This window comes from Onychomys torridus, chromosome 2 (assembly GCF_903995425.1).
Source record: "Onychomys torridus chromosome 2, mOncTor1.1, whole genome shotgun sequence".
Classification (NCBI taxonomy): domain Eukaryota; kingdom Metazoa; phylum Chordata; class Mammalia; order Rodentia; family Cricetidae; genus Onychomys; species Onychomys torridus.
In genome coordinates this window covers 63,126,910-63,144,653 of record NC_050444.1, presented here as the reverse complement: position 1 = coordinate 63,144,653, position 17,744 = coordinate 63,126,910, and the positions used below count along the sequence as shown (strand labels likewise).

At 45.8% G+C, this 17,744-nt stretch overlaps 1 protein-coding gene and 1 pseudogene across 4 annotated transcripts in view; both read left to right on the top strand.

The window, feature by feature from the left end:
* Fam219a (family with sequence similarity 219 member A) overlaps positions 1-17,744 on the top strand; it is a 55,602-nt gene that overhangs the window by 21,162 nt on the left and 16,696 nt on the right. The window lies entirely within an intron of this gene.
* On the top strand, positions 2,026-2,139 carry LOC118578996 (annotated as a pseudogene).

Below are 17,744 nucleotides of genomic sequence, written 5' to 3'. Positions count from 1 at the left end.
CCCATGTGAAGGTGGAAACAAAGAACCAACTCTGTGGGGCTGTCCTCTGACTTCCACATGTATCACACACACACACACACACACACACACACACACACACACACTTTAAATTTTTATTTATTTTTAGCTTTATCCATTTTACACATACTTTTTTGAAAAAGAATAATACATAAGATAACTTAAAGAAGGAAGGAAAGAAGGAAGGAAGGAAGGAAGGAAGGAAGGAAGGAAGGAAGGAAGGAAGGAAAGGTATATATAGTTAGGCATGGTGGTGAACTTGAGGCTACGGTGGGAAGAGCCTGAGTTCAAAGCCAGCCTGGGCTACACAGGAAGTCCCCGTCTTTAAATATACATTAACTATTTTGAAGAAAGTGCTATATTACATTTCCAGTTGGTTTGCCAGAGGTCTAAATGGAAAGAGCATGGGTCAGGAAGACCCACAGTTTGGGTCTAAGAGAGACAGGAGCAAGCTGTAAGAAAATAGTGATGACACTGGGTTATAACCCCCATGTAAAATAAGTATTAATCCACAGTGATATTCATAAATAAACAAAGGAGAAGGGACAAATACTCCTTTTAGAAGAATTCTAATTATAAATGCGTATATATTTTTTTCATGAAATATATTTCATTGAAGTTTTATATTTGAAGAAAAATGAGGGAAATAAAAATTACCACTGGAACATCATTAACAATAGCTACTGTCAAGACTCACTGACTGCTCTATCTAGAGGGTGACACTTTAAGGAGAACTGAGATACTTGAATAGTTGTATGACACTCTTGCGTATTCATTACTGTAGTAGTGTTAAATATGTATCCACACTTCCTTTGATACGCCTCTCTCTAGGAGGTGGAATTTGATTCTCCCATTCAATATGGGCTGGACTAAGTGATTTGATTCTGACGAAGAAAAAGAAGTATGACAGAAATAGTAATTTTAGAATAGAGAGACCTGTCGAGTGCCACCCTAAGTGATTGATATTAATCCCGCCGGTGACGAAACATGGACTTCCCAGTGTGCCTAACAAGTACTGTCACCTCCATTGTATGCTCCCCGACATCTACAACCTGAACTGGTTACAAGAAACATAGGCAGGGGCTGGAGAAATGATGGCTCAGCAGTGAAGGTCAGTTCACTGAGGACCAGGTTCAATTCCCAGCACCCACATGGTGCCTTACAGCCATCTATAACCCCAGTTCAAGGGGATCCCACACCCTCTTCTGGTTTCCTCAGGCACCAATGCCCATTATGTGCATACATACACACAGACACAGATGAAAAATAAAACAAAAATTTGTAAAGAAACGTTAGGCAAAATGAAAAGATATTCTAGGAATGCCTAACCAGGCATTTTCTTAACCTCAAAAGTCAAGACTGAAAATGAAAAAGGATCCTAGTACAAAAACTGTAGAAATTTACACCAAATCTGTAGTTTAGTTAATAGCAATGCTCTAGTATTCTTAGAGTTGATCATGTACCATAGTTAAGTAAGATGTTACCATTATGGGAAACTAGATGAAGAACTCTCTGAATTATCCCAATGTAGAAATATAGAGTTATTTCAGGGCTACGGAGATGGCTCATCAGGAAGATGGCTCAACTTGCTGCCAAGCCTGTTGAGTTGAGTTTGACCCCCCAGGATTTACACAGTGGAAGGAGAGAACCAACTTCTGAAACTGTCCTCTGACTTCCACATGTACACTGTAGCACACTGCCCACCCCATAAGTAAATAAATATAATTAAAAACATTTTTAATTACTTCAAAATAATTAAGGTTAAAAAATATCCCCACCACCATTTTTAGTGTATTTGGCTAGAAAAGAAGATTGCTATTAACAAGATAAGGATAGCTAAAAGGAAAAATGAAGACTATATATAGTAGGCTCCAGGCCAAGCTGGGCTACACAGTCCATAAACAAACAAACAAAAACTGAAGAGAAAATAGAGTTTCCAAACAGAACTAATCAGTACTTCCAATGATTCTGAAAATGAAGAACAGTCACCTAGGAAAAGGCCATTGACTGCAGCAGATAAAGCTGTTCGTCATGGTGTGCAGTGTCTGGGACAGCAGCCTTCTGGGGAGTGCACACAGCCTGTTGCCTATGGGTTTGCCCTAAGGGACCTCGAAGACAATTTTCTGTTGCCTAGTCTTGTATCTGGTCTCAATGCTTTCCCCGGTATAGGCTTCAGACAGGAAGGCCCAAAGCACAGTGGCCAGGTCATCACGTCTGTCTTCACCAAACTGCAAAATAAGGAACATGTGACTGAGGCCCTGCTTCAGGTTTAATCCAGATGAGCTTGAAGATATAGTAGCTAAAAAGCAGCTCATCCCTAATGACTGTGAAGTCAAATATATTCCCAGTTGTGGTCCCTAGACAAGCGGCAGGCCTGCACTCCCAAGGGATCCCATTTGCTGTCCTGTACTCTCCCAAATCATGTTCAGTAATAAATCTCACATTCGGTGGGGGAAGGGGAGGAAGGCCCACTAAGAGCTGGGCACTGGCCCCAAGAGTTAGCAGAGGGGCTAGGGAGATGGCTTAGAGCACACTGTGTATGGAAGACCTGAGTTCATTTCCCAGCACCCGCATCAGACACCGCTCAACTGCCTGTAACTCCAGCTCCAAGGAGATCCAGTGCCTCTGACCTCTGGCCTCCAGCCTCCATAGGCACCTGCACTCACATGTACACTTACACACACACACACACACACACACACACACACCTACAAACAATAAAAGTAAATCATTTTTTAAGAGAGATGAGAGAAGACAAGGAGAGGGGAGGGGAGGTGGAGACAGGCGTCAAGGTGTCGGGACTCAGAGTGCAGAAGCATTTGCCCAAGTGAGGCAGATCGACTCATAGAAGCAGCTCCTAGGGAGCCAGGCATGGTGGCACTCAGGAGGCAGAGGCAGGAGGATCTCTGTCTAACTGTGAGTTAGAGGCCAGCCTGGTCTACAGAGTAAATTCCCAGACAGCCAAGACTACACAGAGAAACCCTGCCTCATGGGGATAAATCTAGGGAAAAGAAGGAATGGACAATCCTAAACAGAGAGGCAAGAAGTGGATCAGGTGGTGGTGCACGCCTTTAATCCCAGCACTCGGGGGCAGAGCCAGACTGATCTCTGCAAGTTCAAGGCCAGCCTGGTCTACAGATCGAGATCCAGGACAGGCACCAAAACTACACAGAGAAACCCTGTCTCCAAAACCAAAAAGAAAAGAAAAGAAAGAAAGAAAAAGAAAAAAGAAAGAAAGAAACTTGGTGAAGTTCACATAAATGGGACTTGGAGAGATGCAGTCAGTGGCAGAGAACCTCCCTGGCCTGCACCAGGCCCTGCCTCAGCCCCATCTGTGGAGGAAACCACACAGATAAGTAATGGCAGAAATAGGACTCAATTCAAAACCATTTGTTTTAAGCATTACACTATACTCCCTACTCCTGATGCAAATGAATTTGTGTGCCAGGAGGCTAACAGTGGGTAGCTCTAGACTAGTGGTTCTCAACCTTCCCAATGCTGCAACTCTATTAATAAAGTCCCTCATGTTGTGATGACTCCAAAACATATAATTATTTTCATTGCTATTTCATAACTGTAATTTTGCTACTGTTATGAATTGTAACATAAATATCTGTGTTTTCTGATCGTTTGACCCCAAAGGGTTTGAGACCCACAGGTTGAAAACTGCTCTAGATGGTGGGATTAAATGTCATGTTTTTCTCCTTTATTCTTATGTGGACTTTTTAAGAGACTATATTCCTTTTGAATTTATGAAAATATATCATGTTATTTCAGCTTGGGTACTTCTGCCAACTTCCTGTAATATCTAAGATGAGAACAAAGAGGGTGCATCAGCTAAGTGCAGAGAAAGACTACTTTCTCTGCAATGACACAATGGAAAGTTTATGTGCTCGCTCTTTGTGTGTGTGTGTGTCTGTGTGTGTGTGTGTGTGTGTGTGTGTGTGTGTGTGTGTGTGTGTGTCTGTGTGTGTGTGTGTCTGTGTGTGTGTGTGTCTGTGTGTGTGTCTGTGTCTATGTGTGTCTGTGTGTGTCTGTGTGTATGTGTGTCTGTGTGTGTGTGTCTGTGTCTATGTGTGTGTCTGTGTGTGTGTGTCTGTGTGTGTGTGTGTGTGTGTGTGTGTGTGTGTGTGTGTGTGTGTGTGTGTGTGTGTCTGTGTCTGTGTGTGTGTGTGTGTGTGTGTGTGTGTGTGTGTGTGTGTGTGTGTGTGTGTGTGTGTGTGTGTGTGTGTGTGTGTGTGTTGGCATGTGTGTAGTAGTCATGGAGGGGAGAGTAAAGAGAGGATCTAATGAATACCACACAAAGAATTTTCTCCCTTCCTTATGGCTACCTTGTCCTTGGACAAGGTTTGTTTGGTCCTGAACTTCCAGAGAGACTGGGGACATTTTTTTTTTTAACAGACATGCTGAGATTCTGAATCTTATCCCTTTTTGAAAATCTGGCCAGAGAGTCAAGCTTCTGGCATGAAGTCCAGGCTTTAGCCATGAGTGATTGGAGTTATTCTGGAGCAACTTCGGCGTGCAGGCCATGGACCAAGCAGGCAGCTGGTGTCAGCCATGGTTAGAGATGAACTGGTGGCATTTAAGGTCACCACTACCCAGTAGGCAGGCCTTGTCCAGATCCACCCACGTGCTCAGGAGAGGTGATTCAGAACGCTGGATAGCTCCCAAAGGAGCCCTGCCTCATGGCTAAAATGAGTCCCTGGAGACCCACTTTATTTATTTATTTATTTATTTATTTATTTATTTATTTATTTATTTATTTGTCTGTCTATCTATCTATTTATTTATTCATTCATTCATTCATTTGTTCATTCATTCATTTATTCATTTATTTTGGTTTTTTTTAGAGACAGGGTTTCTCTGTGTAGCCTGGCAGTCTTGGAACCCTGTAGATCAAGCTGGCCTTGAACTCAGAGATGCACCTGCCTCTGCCTCCCAAGTGGGATACCCACATTATCAAGGCACTATGTGTATTCTAATTTGAATAGCCTTCACTCACTTCAAGGGCCTTGCCTCTTCTCTTTCCAAGACCATCCGTGTGAGTGCAAAGGTTCTTTCTGCCTCGGCACCTTTCCTGCCTTTCCTGACACACATCCAGCCTGACTGAACTCTCTTGAGACCACCATCCCTCTCAAAGGGAAGTCAGTTTTAGAGACATCATGCCATCTCCTGAGCTGTCCATGGGCAGGCTCTGACACCAAAATACTTCAAGGCTGTAGGACTCTGTAGAAGTGGGGTAGCAAAGGCCCTCTGTCTCCTGACATCCCTGGTACCTTCCTCTTCAACCAGAGCCAGAGGGAGGGGCACTAAGAGAGACACCGAGCATGTTTCAAGGGCCTTCCTTGGCTACCACGGTGACTCCAGCCTGGCAATGAGAACATGTCTGATTTAAAGACTTTGGTGTAGGGCATGGACACTGATGTGAATAGGAGGAGCATGTCTAGCAAGTAGAAGCGGAAATGAAACGGTGGATCTGGGAGCTCCCTGCCTGCCCACCCCAACTTGAGCCATCACGTGGCCCCAGGCCCACTGGTGGGACTTTGGTTGAGTACTATCATGGGAAGGGGTCCTCTACCATCTCCAAGTGACGCTGAGGGAGTATGAGTGTGTGAAGGCGGTAGAGTCCCAACCATGCACAGGACGTGGATTTTCTAGGTGAAAGCTCCTTTTCTGCCTCTGGCTCTCTCCCACAGCCAAGAGAATGAGCTGGCAAAGGAGGAAAGAACATAAATCCACCTGGATTGAGGCCAAGCAAAGATGCTCAAGGGCCATTCCTCCCAAGCAGTCATGCTCTGGCCCTGTGCAAGACACTTTCCTCCTGAGACCTTGTCTTCTTCAACACTCATAGGTTCCTGGATCCTTTAGTGAGGGATCTGTTACACCCACAGTCACTACCTGCCATTTACCTCACGAACGTACTGGTCAGAGAAACTGCCCTGGTTATTGAAATAGTATACTCTACCCAGCAGCCAAACACATGCAGCCTGGCTCACACTCCTAGCACCAAGCGGCCACAGTGGGGCCGGAAGGGTAGGGAAAGAGCATTTGCGGTTTACTGAGACATGGGTGGACCTGATGGCGGGTAGGCAGGAATGATGAAGGCTGCTGTCACCCCAGCTGAAGTGCTTTTAGGTAGCGCTCCTGCAGATGGAGCCATCGGCAATGTAGTAACTGATGACTAGTAAAAAGAAAATGCTCAATGGCCCTGGGCCTGGGCTGTCCCTCAGCCTGCCCCATCTTGCTTTTGGAAACTGCACACTCCAGTTTCCAAGAGGCTCTTACCATGAGGCTAAGCACAGGCTCTTTCAACAAGTATTCATAGAGAAGAAAGGAGCAGATGAGGACCCTGCCCAACCCCAAGAGATTTGTTTGTATTGGTTTTTGTTCCAGTAGAACAATCTTAACCTCAGCCAGAGCTTGCTCTCCATCTGTTCTCAGGGGCAAAGGCGCCCTGTTTTCTTTCCTTGTGGTGGATGCTCTGTGCTGATTGTTTTATTTAGGAGCTGTGATTATGTGACCACAAACCTTATTAAATCGAATACAACCCTGAGCATTGAGAAGAATCCACACAGGACTCGATGGAGGGAGCAGCTGGCTGGAAAGAAGGGCTATTTTTTTTTTTTTTGGTCTTTCAAGACAGGGTTTCTCTGTAGCTTTGGAGCCTGTCCTGGACTATCTCTGTAGACCAGGCTAGCCTCAAACTCACAGAGATCTACCTACCTTTACCTCCCGAGTGCTGGGATTACAGGTGTGTGCCACCACTGCCCGGCAGGGCCATGAATTCTAATCCCAAGGCTTGCATCTGGCATTGACCTGGGACAACTCATTTACTCTGCCCTGGGGCTCTTTCTGGAACTCTGGGCCAGAAGCCAAGCAGGCCTGGGCTGCCAGGGGGTGAAGAGACCTGTCAGACCTCAGTCGCTGCTGTTCACAGCAAGCAGGAACCCACCACCAGAGTATGTGTTTACTGTCCTGGAGGTTCTCAAATTTTAGCCTTCCTGACCTAGTGTTGAACTCCCAAGAGGTCCCCTGCCTGGCTCATGAGCCTGGTTGTAACCCTGGGTCTTTCAAAAGCACAGTGAATGGACAGACCACAGCAGCCGACCTGTCCCCTCCAAGGGTTTTTGGTGGCTTTGACGTCAAGCTGGTTGTCCACTCCTCTAACACTCAACAAGAGCTGAGACAAGTCAGGCATGGCAGCACAATCTGTAACCCCAGCGCTTAGGAGGTAGACACAGGGGGATCAGAAGGCTAGCTTGGGCTCCAGGGAACCCTGCCTCAAGCAAACAAACAAAAAGAGCCTCAGTTGTTAGATCATGAGAGTAAATAATTGTAAATAAATAGTCTCAGCCTGTTTGGTTGGTGGTTGGTACAATGAGAAGTTGATCTTGAGCTAAATTGCTACTTTGGCCATGGTCTATAAGGGTTTTTAACGTTTAATTTTATGTGCACGAGAGTTTAATCTGCCCAGGTATCTATACTCCATATGCATCTCTGGTGCCCCAGAAGGCCAGAGAGGGTATTGCATCCCCTGGTACCGGAGTATCAGATGATTATGAGCCACCATGTGAGTGCTGGGAATTGAACCCAGATCCTCCAGAAAAGCAGTTAGTGCTCTTGACCACTGAGACATCTCTCCGGCCCCTTTCAGGGGGTGAGGGGGAAACTCTGCCAAGCCTGCAGATGTGTGAATGTTTGGGGCCTCCTGCTGTGTCTGTTTTCCAAATTAACTTCTGGAAGGCAGTTTTTCAGCTCTTAGCTCTAAGAAAAGCCCTAAAAGGATGCGCAGTTGCAACATTTGTCTAGGGTAACCACTAGTCAAAGCCCTGGCTATCAGCATTTGCCACCTGTCTTACAAATAGACCCTTGAATTGTTTGTCTGCTATCAAATTATAGCCCATGATGCTCTGTTCTAGACACTGGGAAGACACTGTGGAGAAAGACACGGTCTGCACTTTCAGGAACATTTATTAAACAACTTGTACAAATAATCACTTTAAAAAATTGTTAAGTGTGGCTGGAGAGATGGCTCAGAGGTTAAAAGCACTGACTGCTCTTCCAGAGGTCCTGAGTTCAATTCCCAGCAACCACATGGTGGCTCACAACCATCTGTAATGAGATCTGGTGCCCTCTTCTGGTGTGCAGACATACATGCAGACAGAACACTATATACATAATAAATACATAAACCTTTTTTTTTTTCTTTTGGTTTTTCGAGACAGGGTTTCTCTGTGTAGCTTTGCGCCTTTCCTGGAACTTGCTCTGTAGACCAGGCTGGCCTTGAACTCACAGAGATCCTCCTGGCTCTGCCTCCCGAGTGCTGGGATTAAAGGCGTGCACCACCACCACCCGGCATAAATACATAAATCTTTAAAAAAATTTAAGCGCATGAAAAACTGAGGAGGAACGGAATTGTGAGAATTCCAGAATTGTCTGACCTAGCCTGGGTCCCATGGGAAGCTTCTTAGAGGCAATGTATTAGTCAAGGCTGGTGATGAAGCTCTAAGAAGAAGAACATGAGGTGGGAGCAATCAGGGTGCCCACAGGGAGCCCCATTGGGATAAGGCTAGTGGCACAAGCTGCAGCAGGCCCAGGGGAGAGTGGTCCCAGAGCTAAAGGGAAAGCAAGCCCTGCTCCTTAGCCACCCACCGTCTCAGCTCTGTCTGAGTCGTTCCTTCACACAAACTGCTGTGCATGATCCTGGGGCCGGTGAGGGCCTGTTCCTGCGCTAGCACAGCAGGAAGAGCGCCCTAGTCCTAGCTTGGGGAGTGTTTGAGTGGAGTGGACCTCCAGAGCAGCACAGCACTGAGGAAGGAAAGAGGCAAGACATGCCAGGCACTTTCCTTCCCTGCAGATCCTCTCTGCATCTTTTTCCATTGCTTTGAACTGTTTATTAACAACAACAGAAGCCATTTTGCTAGTTAGATGGCTCCTCTGGGAATTCCATGCCATGCCCACCCCCTCCTGAGGTGGATGGAAAAAAATCAGCTTTCAAGATATTTTATGCTTGAATTTCAGAAACTAAATTACATTACTACATACGATGAGACGGCGCCATTGCCTGTTCCTATCTGTGTGCTTCAGGCACCATGAGGCTGATAGCATCAGCTCGTCCAAGCAGCCGGACCCACACAATTTGCAGCTGGCTGGAGCTGGGCCAGAGATAGTCAGGGTGGGGGTTGCGAAACCCTCTCAGAATCTGGAGCACCCCACGGACTACTGTAGGCAGGCACCCGGGGTTTGGGTTCTCTCCATAAATAACCATTTCTTCTACCCGCAAAGAGAGAAGCTGTCTTAATGGACCTAGATGTAACAAGCTGAAAATTGCTCTGTGCAGCACTGACTCACAGAAAAGCACTAATAACAGTGTGCTCAAAGGGTTTTCTCTGGGGTCAGGATAGACAGGGGCAAGGAAAGAGTGGAAACCATAACATGTAAAAGATAGGTTCCAAGGTCTTCTTTAAGATTTTCACATTTTTATTTTATGTGTATGGATGTTTTACCTATGTGTATGTCTGTGTACCATGTGTGTGCAGTGCCCACCAAGGCCAGAAGAAGACGCTAGTGCTCTAACCGCCTGTTTTTACGGTATTTTTGAGGCAGGGTCTCACTCTAGCCTAGGCTGCTACCCTCCTGTCTCAGCCTCTCCAATGCTGGGATCACAGGTACTGGGTACCACACTTATATTTGTATGTTTAAAAACCAAAGTACTCCTGGAAATAGATATTCTGTGCTTCCTTGAAACCCAGATGTGAAGGTCTCCTAACCAGAGTTCTCACTAAAACCAGGTTGTAGAGTGGGTAGAGAGAAAGTATTGTTTCCCTGCCAGGGAACATAGTAACTTTTGGAGTCTCCTTCCTAATTATAACCAAGATTTAATTCTACAGAACAAGCATTCCTCTCATAGCAGAAAGTCTTCAGATTATTGAGTTATTTCAAAAGCATCAAATGTCATAATACATTCATTCAACTTGGGAAGCACTTACAGGCCAATTTTTATAAATAGCAAATACAAGCTGTTCATGTCCAAAACATGATTATTTCCCCAAATGCATTTGCTCCCCAAGGTCAAGGTTTTGGGAGGAATCCAGCCTCAGTGAAGTTGCCAGTCCTCTGCCATACCTCAAGCCTGCCTTCCCTCACCCCAGTGTTCCCTCACCCCAGTGTTCCCTCCCTCCAGTGTTCCCTCCCCCCAGTGTTCCCTCACCCCAGTGTTCCCTCACCCCAGTGTTCCCTCCCCACAGTGTTCCCTCCCCACAGTGTTCCCTCACCCCAGTGTTCCCTTACCCCAGTGTCTTCCTTCACTCATAATCCAGTGTCTAGATGAAGGGACAGAAGGACAAAGATATATCTATCCCTAGCTTTAGCTGCATGCTCTAAATTTCTCTGGCCATACTGGGGAAATGTTACTTACTGAATCCATCACTACACCTGAAGACAAATTAATAAAGTCATGATTGTTTTCTACCTTTGTTTGTTTGTTTGTTGTTTGTTTTGTGCATCAGAAGGGTATTATTGAGGGTTTGAAAAGTAAGAAATTATGATTACCAGAGCATAGGTTCCCAGGCTGAGCCTCTGTGTGTTTATTTACAATTGCTGGAGCAGATGTTCCAGGTTCTGGGAAAGTTGAGTTACTGTTTCTGTGTCTGTCCTGGCTTCCCAGACTACTCCTGCAGCCTGTGCTGGCCCCCATCCAAGAACTAGAAGTTCAGACCATTGCTGACTGATTTTTGCTATAGGCTGGGGAGCATGACCCAAGGCTATCGGGACTCTGGTACATCAGAATTGAGTCAAATAACCACCCCACCATTTGCTCTCACCTCTAGATTGGCCAGAGCCTGCTCAGCCTCCCTTGCCTTTAGCTCACACTTGCTAAGGAACAGTAGAACCTGCCGTGGATGAACAAGCCTCCTTAAGGGCATCCTACTGTGGGAAGCTCCACGCCTTGCAGGGATTGAATCCATCGTTACTGAGAATGAAATAAAGTTTTCGTGCAAATGTCAGCAAGCCTGAGAATGGTGTGTCATGATTCCTCTCTCTGGACTTCTTCAAACAACCGTCCCTTCTCTCTACCAGTCTCTCCTGTCACTATGGCAAAAGCCCTCCCCTGCAGAACTCGCTCTGGCTCCTCTCTGTCTGCCGTTATTCTTCTCAAAACCCTAACACCCTTGTCACCACTCCCCCTGGTCCCTGCCCCGCCCACCATGGCTCCAGGTCTTCTTTTGTCCATCCCTTGTATGTTGATGTTCTTCTGGTGGCTTTTTCTCTTCTCCAGCCCTTCAAAGGTTTAAACAAGTATGCCCTCCTGCATAGTCATCAAAACTGGTCAACCCATTTCTGTCTATTTTTTATCCAGTGGCGTTATAATTCTCTTAGTCATCCAAGTCAGCAAAGAAGCTGGCTCTCCTTGCATAGCTCTTCACCCTCATCCTCATGCCCAGCAGCCGTAAGCCCAGCAGCTTCCTCCACCCTCTTTAACCTGTGGACATGCCTTGCTCAGGCTCTTGCAGCTCCCTGGATGCCCCTTCTCCAGTCTCTCTGCCTCCAGCTCAGCCACCCTTACTAGTTCCTCACGCTGCTCTGCCAGGTCAGTCTGACAGAGCTGAAGGATCCCTTCAACCTCCTTTCCATCCCTCCCCGCTTTATCCGGTGCTGCCTTCCACTTTTCTGCCCTGGGCTCATCTTTCTCCAACCTCTATGCCTTTCCCTTGCTTACTGTCTCCCACCCCACCCCCATCTTGAGGTATTGACTGCTTTGGTGGTGGCAATATTTTCTTCTGCAGAGAATTCGTTCAGCAGGAAGTTAGTGATGAAAAAGCATCCAATGTCATTTCCTAAGAAGGGCTTCAGGTACAGGTTGAACATAAAAGCCCTGATTGGACTAGGTGTCAGCCTTCCAGATGACTGCTTTGGAAGACAACTCCCACTGCCCTATAAGTTCTGGCTTGGCATTAATCTAGCAATATTATCTGATTCCTCTGGAGGCAAAGATTGAGATATGGAAAAAAATGGACAAATCAGGTTCAAATCACTTTCAAGGTATGGCTGTGAGCACTTTATACCACCTGGTTCTTCACTTTTAGAAAGAGGATGATTGGTCTTACTCAGTTCAGGGGGATTAAATGAGATACAGGTACACATATAACCATATAGTAATGTAGTAATAGTAACTTCAAGGTAGTAATAGCATTGACCTCTAGGATAACTGTGCCTGGGACAAATTGTTCTAAACAACTCTGTACATGGCCTGGCCAGAAAGCTGCCTCCCCAGTACAAGCTTAAGTGATCCTTCCCCTGCTCTGTAAATGATTGTTCCTTTTACCACTAAGAATGTAGCCAGGAAGCCAAGTAGTGGTGGCACATGCCTTTAATCCCAGCACTGGGAGTCAGAGGCAGGAGGCCAGCCTCAAGTGAGTTCCAGGAAAGGCACAAAGCTACATAGAGAAACCCTGTCTCAGAAGCCCCCCCCCCAAAAAAAAAAGAATGTAGCCAGAGTAAGACTGGGACACAGGAATCTTTGCAAGACTGTCTGGAGATAGTGTATGTATGAGAGGCCTGGCCTAGAGCCCTGCCATTCAAAAGCATAACCCCTGTACTAACATTGCCATCACCTGGGATCTGGGATGAAACGTGGGCCTTGGGCTGCAGTCCATAGTTAGTGACTCAGACTCTGCACCTCACCAATCCCCAGGTGATGTGTGCACATATTTTTGTTGCTGGCCTAGGATAACAGGGATGTGCCAACCCTATCTAGAATTCTGCATAGATGGGGTGGGACTGTGGTAGAGGAATGAGACCAGGGAACAGGTGCCCTCCGAGGTGTGGGGTAACCGTACAAAGCTTAGGGATTGCACGTTGTTTTTCTTTCACGATTTCTTCCCTATGGGTGCCTTGGGTATGAGGCTGTACCCCTGAGTTATTCAGTCAGTGTGAGAACATCAGCCAGGGAATGATGGGTGAGCCAGACTCAGCTACAATCCACCTTCAGTCTGAGGAGACCCTTTAGCAGAGACCACAGGACAAACAATCTACTTAGGCAGTTGATTATTTTCCTTGAGAGATGTGTAACTAGCTACTAATATATAACCCTGGCTGTCCTAGAACTCGCTCTATAGACCAGGCTGGCCTTGAACTCACAGAGATCCCTCTGCCTCTGCCTCCCTAGTGCTGGGATTAAAGGTGTGCACCACCATACCTGGTTCTCACCCCACCTCTAAAGTATTCTTAGAGTGCTTACCTAGCATGTCCAAGGCCCTGAGTCTGATTCCCAGCACCACAAACACAGGATCGCAGAGAAGGGAGGAAAGGAGAGAAAAAAAGAATGAACAGAAAGAAAAGAATAAGTCAATAAAAAAATCTTCATGACAAAAACCAGGGCTCAGTCTTATTGCCCCAGCAGATAGCAAGCCCTACCCATTGCTGTTGTTCAGGAAATATCACATTCTTAAACAGTCATTGAATGGCTCAGTGGTTAAGAGTACTGACTGCTCTTCCAGAGGACCCGGGTTCAATTCCCAGCACCCACATGGCAGCTCATAACTGTCTGTAATTCCAGTTCCAGGGGACCCAATACCATGGCAAAACACCAATGCACATAAAATAAAAATAAATAATTTTTGGAAAAAAAGAAATGAGGGACAGAAGAAGATATAATAATAGTAGTAATAATAACAACAACAATAATAGAACATTTGGCCAGAGTGAAGCTTTAGAACTGTAAGTGTCTTTATGAGTAAAAGATGTTATCTGTCTGCCGGTGTAATGAGCATTAGAAAGGTAGAACAGGCATAAAGGAGAGCAAGGGCAGGGCTAGGAGGCACCACAGAGAACCCGCTGACCCCACACTTTCAACTTCACTGTCCATTGTAGACAAGCGGCTCCTTATTCTTCCAATGCTGCAGGAGGGGGCAGGGGGGCTGCTCTGGGCTATTACTTTTAGTAATATTTAGTATTATCAGACTATTACTTTTAGTTCTTGGAAGTCAGAACAAGATTCATGAACCAGAGCAGACCAGGCTCACTTTTTTTTTTTTTTTTTTTTTGGTTTTTCAATACAGGGTTTCTCTGTAGCTTTGGTGCCTGTCCTGGACTAGCTCTGTAGACCAGGCTGGCCTCGAACTCACAGAGATCCGCCTGCCTCTGCCTCCTGAGTGCTAGGATTAAAGGCGTGTGCCACCACCGCCCGGCTGAGGCTCACTTCTTAAGTAACTGAACCATATGAAGCAAAATTGCACATGCTTATAATCTCAGCACTCATGAAGCTGAGGCAGGAGGTTTACTAGGAGTCCAAGGCCAAGTCTTACACAGCAAGACACTGTCAAGAAGGAGGAAGAGTCGGAGAAGAGAGATAAAGTCAACAACAACAAATCCCCTTTAGGGTTGGGGATTTAGCTCAGTGATAGAGTGCTCACCTAGCAAGCTCACAGCCCTGGGTTCAGTCCTCAGCTCTGGAAAATAAATAATCCCCTTTAGTGAAATTTAGGGCCAAGCTCCAAGTGAGCATCCTCAAGTGATTCTGCCCAGACACGTGCCAGTGTCTGCTGGCATTTCTCCTGCTTTAGCTCCAATACCACCTGCCTATGACCAATCCCAAGCCCCCACCCATGTGCCAGTTTCTGGGCAGTGTTTTTTGTGTGTACCTCTTGCCTTACCTACAGAACCAGAACCTACATCCTGGAAGGAATGGAAAGATATTCTCATCCTCAAATCCCCAAGTCCCCTCCAGCTCTCTTGGACTTAGAATCATTTCCCTTCTATGAAAAGCTTCATTCCCCAAAAGTCTGTGTTGGCTGAATCTGAATTTTAAAGATATAGGACTGTTTATCTCCTTACTGCCCATCCTGACTCCATTTTCTCCTGTCTAGATCTTGCTGGTGACTTGTATGTGCATGAGTGTGTGTGTGTTTAAGTATACATAGCATAACATTTGCCATTTTAACCCACTGTTGATCTTTTTGTTTGTTTGTTGTTTGTTTTGTTTTGTTTTTCGAGACAGGGTTTCTCTGTAGCTTTGGAGGCTGTCCTAGATCTCACTCTGTAGACCAGGCTAGCCTCGAACTCACAAAGATCCACCTGGCTCTGCCTCCCAGAGAGTGCTGGGATTAAAGGTGTGTGCCACCACCGCCTGGCTCTGTTGATCTTTTTTTAAAGGAATTTTGTGTCTATACTTCTTTAATTAAATGAGATCACCTTTCTCTAAAGAGGTTGAAATGAGGTGGGTGGGGATAAATAGAATTCAAAGACCTTGTAGATCACAGGAGAGCATACACTGGTCCAGGGCAAGGAAGGAGCCTCCTTAACATGTGGTCAGGGATGAAGGTCAGGGCTAAGGCAAACTAGGCTTCCCAGAAGGAACCAAGAGCTCTATGCTCCTGGACCTTACCTTCTGGCCATTATACCCAAGCTTCCCCGAAACTAAAGCTGCTGAACTCAAGCATTTGTCCCATCTCCCAAACAAGGACTCTTTGGTCCCAGGTTTCTAGTGAGTGTTGCATGATTTTTTTCCTGGGGAGACACAAATGTCTATACACGCCACCTAGAGAAGGCACTGACATACCAATATCCAACTTGGTGAACCAGTGCCTTAATTGGGATTCCAAGAACTTGGGTGGGTCCCAGGCAGCTGCACCACTGAAGCATCCCATCCCAGTTGTTTCCTCATAGACTGGTGATTAGAATCTTGGGAATGGTGGTGTAGGTGGCATTGGGAAGGGTTAGGGCCTGATGAGCATCATACCTCTCTTCTCCCTCTATGAGGAAATGTTACTAGACTCCCATATCTCCTGTGGATCTTGTGAAGGTCATCACAGATGCTCTGAGATAGTGATGCTCATGTTGCTGGAGGAAACAGCTTCACTCCAGTAGGAGAGAATGAGATTCTGAGAATCATCTGGAAAACATACAGCCTGACTATGAAGAATGGGTGCTAGATCTTTAAAAGACACTGACTGGCTGAGGAGGCAGCTCAGCGGGCCAAGTGCTTGCTACACAGGCATAAGGTCCTGAGTTTGTGTCTCCAGCACCCACATGAATGACACGAAGGCCTGTAATGCCACAACTTGGAAGATGGAAACAAGAAACTCCCAGCAAAAACTGGCTACCTAAACTAGCTGAGTTGGTGAGCTGTACGTTTAGCTAAAGATCCTTCCTCAATGTATAAGGTGGAGAGAGTAATCACCTGATGTCAATTTCTAGCCTCCACATGTATATGCACACAAGTGTACCCATACCTACACACATACACATGGAAAACATACAAAAATAAATAAAAGTAACCCCCCATGGCCCCATACTTTGCATTTCTTTCAAGTATCCACTCTAGAGCTGACAACTAAAAGACGTGAGCATGGTCGTGCATGGCTATAATTCAAGTACTTGGCAAGGAAGGGCATGAGCATCAGGAGTTCAAGGCCATTCTTAACTGCACAGTGAGTTTGAGGCCAGCATGGGCTACATGGGACCCTGTCTCCAAAAAAAAAAAAAGAAAGAAAGAAAGAAAGAAAGAAAGAAAGAAAGAAAGAAAGAAAGAAAGAAAGAAAGAAAGAAAGAAAAGGCTGGAGAGATGCCTCCATGGTTAAAAGCAGTGGCTGTTCTTCTAGAGGTCCAAGGTCCGGTTCTGAGCACCCACATAGCTGCTCACAATCATCTGTTGTTCTAGTTCCAGGGAATCTGTTGCCTCCTCTGGCCTCCCTGGGCATCAGGCACACATGTGGGATGCAGACACTCATGCAGGCAAAACATCCATACACATATTTTTTTTTATTTAAAAAAAGAAAAGAAGAAAAAAGAGAAAACATGGCAGGTGAGATGACTCAGTGGGTAATGGTGCTTGTGGCTTGAGCCCCTTGACCTGAGTTTAATCCTCAAATCCCACATCAAGGTAAAAAGAGAGAACCAATTCCACAAAGTTGCCTTCTGACCGCCATGTGTTTGCACTCACATATCGTACATGCACATACAGAATTTTTTTTCATTTTAATGTAGGAACTGCCACACAAGCTTCAGTAACGTCCAGGTCAGTCTCCTTCATTCTCCTGGCCACAGTCTGAAAGCAAAGGAGATGCTTTGTGAGGTTGGCCTCTTGGCTCTGCCATCTCCACGGTTCCTGTAGCTGGGTGCTGACATGAGCAGGACCCACTGAGCATGGCAAGTGTTATGACCAGCTACCAGGAAGTATTGGTGAGCCACTTAGACCTCCCCAAACTTCGGTGTGACAAACCTGTCCCTCCTTTTGTCCCCCATTGGTAGTCTTGAGGTAGGATTATTTTGTCGGTGGGTGGTCCCCAGCGGAAGTCCACTCTTGGAGAGGAGACTCCCCAGAGGGGAGCAGGAAGATGAGAGCTGGAGTTCTCAGAGGATGATGGATAGTTCGGTGGCCTGGAATTCCCTGCCACACAGTGTGAAATAAAAGATTAAAAACCAACCATAGTCTCACTTATGACTAGGAGCATTGTAAATTTGAACAATCCTTTGGGGAAATGGTTTGTAATATATATATCAAGAATCTTAAAAACATGCATGTTTTTGACTTTGTAATTTTACTTTATTTATGAAATGGTTCCAAATGGATTTTAGTGTGGCATCATTGGCAATAGTAAAAAATTGCAAACATCCTGAATGCCAACCTGAAGGATTACAGAGTTATTGTACCTCTCCCTGTAGATATTTATGCAGCCATTAAACTGATAGCAACAAAGGCAATTTTAGAATATGGAGAATGAATT